This window comes from Rattus norvegicus, chromosome Y (genome assembly GCF_036323735.1).
Source record: "Rattus norvegicus strain BN/NHsdMcwi chromosome Y, GRCr8, whole genome shotgun sequence".
In the NCBI taxonomy this organism is placed as follows: Eukaryota; Metazoa; Chordata; class Mammalia; order Rodentia; family Muridae; genus Rattus; species Rattus norvegicus.
Genome location: NC_086040.1, coordinates 25,687,754 through 25,695,945, shown reverse-complemented (window position 1 = coordinate 25,695,945; position 8,192 = coordinate 25,687,754). Strand labels below are relative to the sequence as shown.

The window sequence follows — 8,192 nt, the reverse complement described above, 5'->3', positions numbered from 1 at the left end:
TTTGAGCACCCCATCTAAAGACAAGAGTGAGCGAGCCATGGCCTTTCTCCCTTTCATATTTTTCAAGTACTTTACAGAAACAAGAATCTCAGACTGCTTTGTCCATGATTTATGAAAGGGTTTTCTAGGTGTCATGTATTAAGAAATCATTTAAAAGTATTTTTAGCTCCTGACACGGTTTTATTAAAGTTCTCAAACTTCTTGGACTAAGATTCCAAAGTGTAACTAGGCCAACCCTGAGCTGTAAAACTATGACAAGGCAACAATAACAGATATTTTCATGGCCCAAGCACTATAGCACTGTACTATTGAGTAGAGTGATCCAAATTAATTCAAACAGCTCAAGAGAGAAGCAGAAAAAGGTTAGAAAAGTGATGAAGAATCAACACCTTGCTTGTGTATGCCAGCAATTACGGTTCTGCAGTAAGTCCTAAGAGGCAGTATCCAAGTAGCAAGGGGAGGAAAGGACTAAGGACAAGACAGGGAGAAAAACTAGCATGGCACATATATGGAAGAGAAAAACTGAAAATGTCCTGTAATTTAAAAAAAAAGATTTTTTCATTATTTTCTCATTCCAATCAAAAGAGACATCCATGAATGATTCTCCTCTAAGGCTTCCATAAAAGAGGTAAAACGAAAAAGAACATAAACATTGAAAGTTTGAAAATAAAACAAAAGTAAAAGAACTTGTGTACGTTTCAGAGCAGGAACACTGAAAAATGCACTACATCTGGTCAAGATGAAACGTAGAGTGGGAAGCAGGAATTAGAATTAAGAGCTGCAAGAGATAGGCAGGTGAGCAGTGACAGGAACATGGCCAGGCCTGAGAGATAAGGCTGGATCTTTACAGGGACACAGAATGAGGTAAGAAAACATTTCAAATAAAGCAGCACCTTTCCTTTCTGCTCACCTCAGTAATCCCATCCTCTAATATCCCCCATTGAAGGACTAAAATAGAAGAGTTGTGGTATGTATGTCACTCACTTCCCATTTACTTTTAACCCTGCCTCCAAAGTCAGGAAATCCAAACTTTCTAACTTCCAAGAACAAAAATACAGCTCCAGGTATAAGGAGGTCCTGAGGGCCAAATGACAAACTGCAGTTAGTGAGAGTAGAGAATATGGAGATGTCTCATTCAACATAGCAGAAGTGTGACGGCCCAAGCTAAGAAAGGAAAAGGCAACCATATCAGGTAAACAAGGTCTGCTTCTCATAACATTAAACTCATTTATATTATTCTTTCCTTATAAAAGAAATACTTTATTTGGGCTTATAAACCAGAATATCAGAGTCAGTGATTGATGATATCAGAGCAAAGATATACAGGCAGAGGTTGCTGACCATAAGCGGAAGGTGGAGAAAACCAGATTGAAATAGCTTCAATCCTTTGAAACTTCAAAGCCTACCCCGAACAACATACCTCCTGCAACAAGGACATACCACCTAATGAGGTTACAATTTTTGGGCATTTACATTATTCTTAACTACACTTAGTTAAATCAATTCCCAGCTCAATCTTCATTTTGAATGAAGCTGATTTTCCTGCAAAGTGGCTTTACCATCTTCTCTTCCTAATATTGGCTTTCATCATGGGGATAATAGATGATTCTGGATGCATAGGGGATGTTTTTATTCCTATATATCACTCCATATACGTACTATATGTGTACTGACATTTCAATGAGTTTCATTTGGAGAAGGTATAAATGGTTTAGCTTATATATATGCTTTCAACCTCTATTAACATCTTTTAGAAAATATCAAATATCCATTCTTGGTTAATAATTTCTTCTCTCATATGATAAAAAAATAAAATTTTACTCTAATCAAAATAATTCTCTATTATTTTAATATTGAAAGATACAGAAGAATATTAAGATAATGTGGAATATTAAATCAGCTGATCTGCATGTTCATTAATTAAGAACAACTAGAATCATTGATATGTTTTTGGAACATAATATAGTAACAAATACAAAAGCATTGAATAAATAGTGGCAGAAGACGAGTGTCATCATCTAAAATGTACCTTACCTTCAGATACAGTGTTTTCTTTCATGTAGCAAGAATTCAATTTACCTACTCTTCCTCAGTATTTTTCAAACTCTCATTGACTCTAATTTCAAAGCTGTATCCTATAACTAGCATGATTGTTAAATTTCAAACCAAGTACAGTGCATGTGTCAATCATTTTCCGCCTTTCCTTATTTGTGTTTTATTCTGTTCCCAAAGGCCATGTTGTGTTGAAGTTATGAAGAATTTCTTGCTCCTTTGATGAAAATTTTCTGAAAGCATAGATTATTCATATTTGTAAAATACTGTTGATATGTTTAATAGTACTGGATATTATAGTTAAAATCATCTGGATTAGGAATTTTTGCATGTATATCATAACACACTAAAATACTAAAGATTAAAAGTAGAAGAGCTAGAATTTATCACATGTTTTTACTCTTCTAGGGTTTGTAAATTTACAAAATCTGAAAAATGACTTCTTTCTGTGAAATTCACATTCATGAGCTATTAAATTCTAATCAAAGAGTGTGTCAGCACCAATTAAATTGGATTAAATTATAATTGCAATACAAAATGTTTGTAGTAAGTATATGGGCAAATAATTTGTCTGAATATACTAAATAAGCATGTAATATAATCATAGGTTTGCTCTTCATTAAATAAGTACTCCCATTTATAACTTAAAAAATACAGATATTAAAGTGAGTTTTGTTATATAACAGCTAATAATGGTCTTAGTAATGGATTAAATCACCAAACAATGAACAGTAAGTAGGAATGTCTAGTGAGTTAGAGGTTCTTTCAAGCATCTTCAAGGGGCTAAAATAAATTCCTTTATAATTCTCCTAAATCCACTTATCATGAAATATTCCACATCAGAGTAAATAACACCAACATCTTTTCTTTTGCTCAAAAAAAGACATTGGCTTTCTTTTCTTCCTGCCCACACCACACTCATTCTTCTACCAAACACAACAATTTCCAACATAGCTCTCTGATATGACTCTTTTTCATTATCACTGACAGTACTTCCAGATAGACTTCAAAAACATCCTTAAAATTATTCTCTGTATCATCTCATAATACATAAGTAACCAGAGTCCCTTCTATATACATTGTGAGTTAAACAAACTTATTTAAAACTGTTCAATGATTTCTAAGACATTTACAGTAAATAAAAATTATATGTCTAATACTGTTCCTATATTCCCATATGAGACATTGCCTAAGCTTCAGCTTTATTTGGACCACTCTTCTATCTCTTAGTCAATACAAACTACTATCATATTTACTTTTTGGAAATGTCAAGCTCTTTGTCCTTTTATCATCCTTCTATTTACTGTGATTTTGCCCAAAATATAGATCAACTATATTTCATCTAATCTAACTTAAATGTCACTTCCTTATGACAATCTCCATGACCATATTTTTAAAATAGATTCTTCAACTACTTGCATACAATCAACTGTAACAGACTCATTTATGAATTCATTTCTTTCTTTTTCTTGAACTATAATGCAATTTTTATAAAAGAAAGTTCATAATACATTTTATTCATTCCTAATCTATACCACTATTATGGACCTGATACAGTAATGGAGACTTATTATTTATTACATGATTCAGTAAGTTTCAAAAATAAACTTTATACTATTCTTCATTTTAATAAATATGCATCCCATTCATTGGTTAGTCCAACATGTAGTAATTATGTGAATTCTTCAATATATTACAGTTCAATGACCTAGTTGATATTGCCTATATATTTTAATTTGTCACAGATAGTCTATGTCATATTCAACACAATACTGTGTTCACTGAGCAATTATCTCATCTGGCAATATATTTGACATGAAAGAATGAGATCCCATGAGGAAATAGATGGACTTCCAGGAGTGCTGACACACTCAAGAGCACAGGAGAGACTTCTTCTTCTCAGAGGTAACTTCCTGGAGTGCTCAGAACCCACGAATGGAGGTGTAGTCTGTTACAGCATACTTTTGTTTCTATCTATTTCATATAGCTGAACCTGATCCACAGTTCTTGGTACACAAAAAACTCCTAACCCAAAACATCCGGAAAATCCCAGACAAAATGACAAGATAAAACCTAAGGATAATAGGTATAGTAGAGAATGAAGACTCCCACTTTGAAGGGTCAGTAAATATCTTCAACAAAATTATAGTAGAAACCTTCCCTAACCTAAAGAAAGAGACAACCTTACACGTACAAAATTCAAAGAGAACTCCCAAAAATTTGGAGCAGAAAATAAATTTCTTCCATCACATAATAGTTAAAATATAAAGTACACAAAACAAAGAAAAAATATTAAAACCAGTAAGGGAAAAAAGGTTGAGTTACATAAAAAAGGAGACCAATCAGTATTCCACACTTCTTAAAATAGACTATGAAAGCTATCAGGTCCTGGGCATATATCACACAGATCATAAATGAACAAAAATGTCATCCCAGGCTGTTATAAAACCTCTCAACTACCATAGATGGAGATTCCAAGATATGCCATGACAAGAGCAAATTTCCACAATATCTTTCCACAAATCCAGTCCTACAAAAGATGAAAGGTGGAAAATTCCAGTACAAGGCAGGAAACTACACCCAGAAAAAGAAAGAACACAATCTACTTTTAAAACACAAAAGAAGATAATGTAGGTAGCCACAGAAACATAATTCGACATCTAACAAGAAAAATAATAGACAAATCCAATCATTTGTCTCTGATATCATTAAACATCAAAGGACTCAAATGCTCCTGAAACGACATACACTAGAAATCAACTGCCCTGGAATAGAAACACTTTATTCTTCCTCTGTCTGCAATGGAGGGGTCAGAGACATAGCTATCTGATGGAACGAAATCTAGAATTGACCTTGTGACTGAGGAGTGTCTCAAACAGTCAGCCTCTGCTGTAGTGTACCTGAAACTGAATCCTTGTGAACAAGAATCCATAGGAGACTCTCACTTTGTTCGTGGCTGACTCAGGTATACCATTCAACTAATAAAGACCAGAACTTGTTCCTCAAACCTTATTGCATAGCCAATACAACTTTGACCACCAAAAAATCTCCAAGAACAATGGATTGACGTCCCATGGCCAATGAATAAAAGTTCCACCCTGGATCCAAGGCCACTTATCTAAGATACTCACCAGAAAGGTAAATATCCCTCACACCCATACCTGTGCTGCTAATAGTAAGTTTAAAAAAGGATTAGAGACAGTGACTTCACACAAGATTTCAGAATAAACCTCAGATTGCTGTCACGTCTGTAGTGGAGTCCTTGGAGATAAGAATTTTCTGGAGTTCTCTGAAAATGTAGAGGCCTGGAGTGATGGGATCATTGTTTTTTATAGAAGGTAATCATGGATAGTCCCCTACTATCAAACCGGATTAAGACTTTACTCCTTTCAAAAACATTGATATTTTTTATAGGCCTTAGAGTTACCCATTTGACAAAATGGTCTCTCAGAACCATCCCTTCTGCTTGGGGCCCATGGGATATTTTACCTCGGACCAAGGAGCATTGATCCCTCTGGTGAAGGTTCACTGAAATCCAAAAGGAGGGAGCAAATCCTGGAATCTTATGCTACTTCCTTGAGTAAAGTCACATGATATGTTGTGAAGTCATCAGTCTGGTGCTCATTTCGTTTTGGTTGAATATACTTTTAGGGGGCAATCATGCTTAGGACACCTCAACTTTTCATGAATCATGTAATCTATATTCAGGCTCTTGCATATTCAGCTAAAGATGTGGATATGCTAGACTGTGCGGTATCATTAGAAGATGATGCAATGCTAGGACCTCCTGAGCTATCGTAAGCAATTTAATTTTTTCTCAAATACAAGGGAATATGAATACTCTAATCAATTCTCCTGCTACAGGGGCATCAGCAACTCATCTTTACTTGGTGGTACTCATCCATTCTTTCTTTGATTAAGGAGGCATCATGTGTTATCCCTGAAGGAAAGGTTACTTCAGATCATTCTAGTTTGTCCAAAGTAGGTTTAGATATTAATTTAGGGTGAGGAAACCAACACTAGTTCCTGATATTATGGACTGTGCCACAGATATGTTTCCTAATTTTTCCCAGGTTTCTCCTTCAGTTCAAGGTAAACTTGGGTTTCAATTGGGATGCAATGAAGAGCCCCTGAAAAACATATTCTGCAAAGTAAGATGAATATATTCTACTTTCTTTGAATAAGAAAATCTAGCAATACCCTGTAAGTTGAAAGGGGCTTAATACAAATTATTTTGATGAAGAACATACAGAGAAGGAAATGAAATGAAATCTCACACAGTTTTTTTTTCTTAAGGAAACTTTAAATTAATATCCCCTGACAATGGTTTCTTCCGAGAATCCACTTCTATCCATAGGATCTCAGTTCTATTCTTCTAAGAGGTCTTAATGTTTCCTTTCTTACCTGGGTGGCCAGGCATAGATAAATGTTTGAAGGAATGGAAGACCACGTGGACATGATGTCCTCAGACATGTCAGTGCAAATCTGAGCCCTAACCTAAGTTCTGCCTTTAAGGTTTTTCACATAAAATGGAGCAGTTTCATCTTTGTTGTCGATGATTATCCTGCTTCTGAACAGCTTGTGCAAAACATAAATCCAGAGATTACCACCCAATATGTAAGAGCAAATTCCCTAATTTCTGGCCAGCACACCTCAGAGTACCCCGACACATAGTTATTCTGGACTGTGAAAACAGTTGCACTTGACTGCCTTCTTCCAGTACCCAAGGTAAACTTTTGCCTGAAGGATTCTGTGACCTTCTCACACTTCCCAATCCTCCTAAAATGTTCTCTCTGAATAATGGGCCCTTGACTTTCCAACAAAGTAGTCGTATCCCTAACTGATTAAACATATTTTCAAAAGTGACTCCTTCTATAATCCAATGACTCTGCTCCACTCCGGTTTGAATTCCCAGAGTCGTAGTTTAGAATCAGAGTATATAACCCTTGCAAACTGCAATAAGACAAATCAATAGAAATGTAATAATTTCAACATTTCTGCTTAGATCTTAACAGCTGAACAAACCAGAAGAATTAACCTAGCCAGAAAAAATTATCCAAAGCCTTTGGCAGAAGAAATATGTTCCTGTCTTTTCTCTCCTGCATTAACAGAAATTATGAATATATAAACCTCTGAATGAGAATTTGAAACTTATGATTACGGCTGGAAACTTTATCCACTGTATAAGGTACCAGGAAGCTTTTCTCTTGACAGAAGTGTGTATGACACCTATATACACTATGCCTGAAGAAGTTTCTCTTCATTTTCAACAGGGCTTTAGAGTTTTCCTCTCTTACATGGGGTTCACTTTACCCAGTGTTAACTTACTCCTTCTGATTATATTGTAGAGCATGTCAGTACTTGCCTAAGTATAGCATTGCCCTAGACCCTTTATGATAAAGGGGCTTAAAACCTGTTTGAAGCCTTACATGGGCCTTTTATTTTCCTATACCCATCAAGTGGTTTTGTCTTTTCTCCTTAAAGGTCTGCCAGACCTAGGGAGTGTTATACCTCGCATCCTACATGAAAGACCATCTAGCATTCGTTGTCTTTCCAGTAGGATTGTGGGCCAATTGTCTACTTCAATCCACTAAGTCGATTTTAGACCCTCAGCTTCTGCGAATGGGGGCTAGGGAAATGAAATTCTATTGAAAGGGCTCTAAAAATTATTCTCAGTGCACATCAATTGTCTCAGAACTCCTCCCTGTGTACTATGTGAATTTTGGAGTACCTGTGGAACTAAAGAATTACTAGAGCTGCCCTTCGGCCCATGCCACTCAACACCCCTATAAAGAAAGTTTGCTTAAAACTAACCTCTTTATTCAATGTATTCATACAACACATATGCAAACAATGGTATCTTATATTTCTCTGCTTCTAAATCCTAGTTCAGAAGACACAAAGCTAAATTGACTCTTATACCATGTGCCTTAAAGTAGGTCATCAAAATATTCCTATATTTTATTCACATATGTTTGCAGCTGAACACATCCTTGAAGAAACATCACCGCTTCCTGAACCACTTATACTTTTGTTGTGACCATTGCCTGGACTAAAAGATATATATGTATACATATAGGGAACATACATAGAAGTTACTGAAACAGAGTCAGAACATTCCTCCAAGGCCCAGTGTAGCC

The 8,192-nt window shown here is 35.5% G+C and overlaps 1 long non-coding RNA gene across 1 annotated transcript in view; it reads right to left on the bottom strand.

The window, feature by feature from the left end:
* Window positions 1-1,510: 1,510 nt before the first annotated feature.
* LOC134484481 (uncharacterized) overlaps window positions 1,511-8,192 on the bottom strand; it is a 91,518-nt gene continuing 84,836 nt past the window's right edge. The window contains exon 3 of the long non-coding RNA XR_010061946.1: window positions 1,511-2,285. This is a non-coding gene — a long non-coding RNA (uncharacterized LOC134484481). The remainder of the gene's footprint in view (window positions 2,286-8,192) is intronic.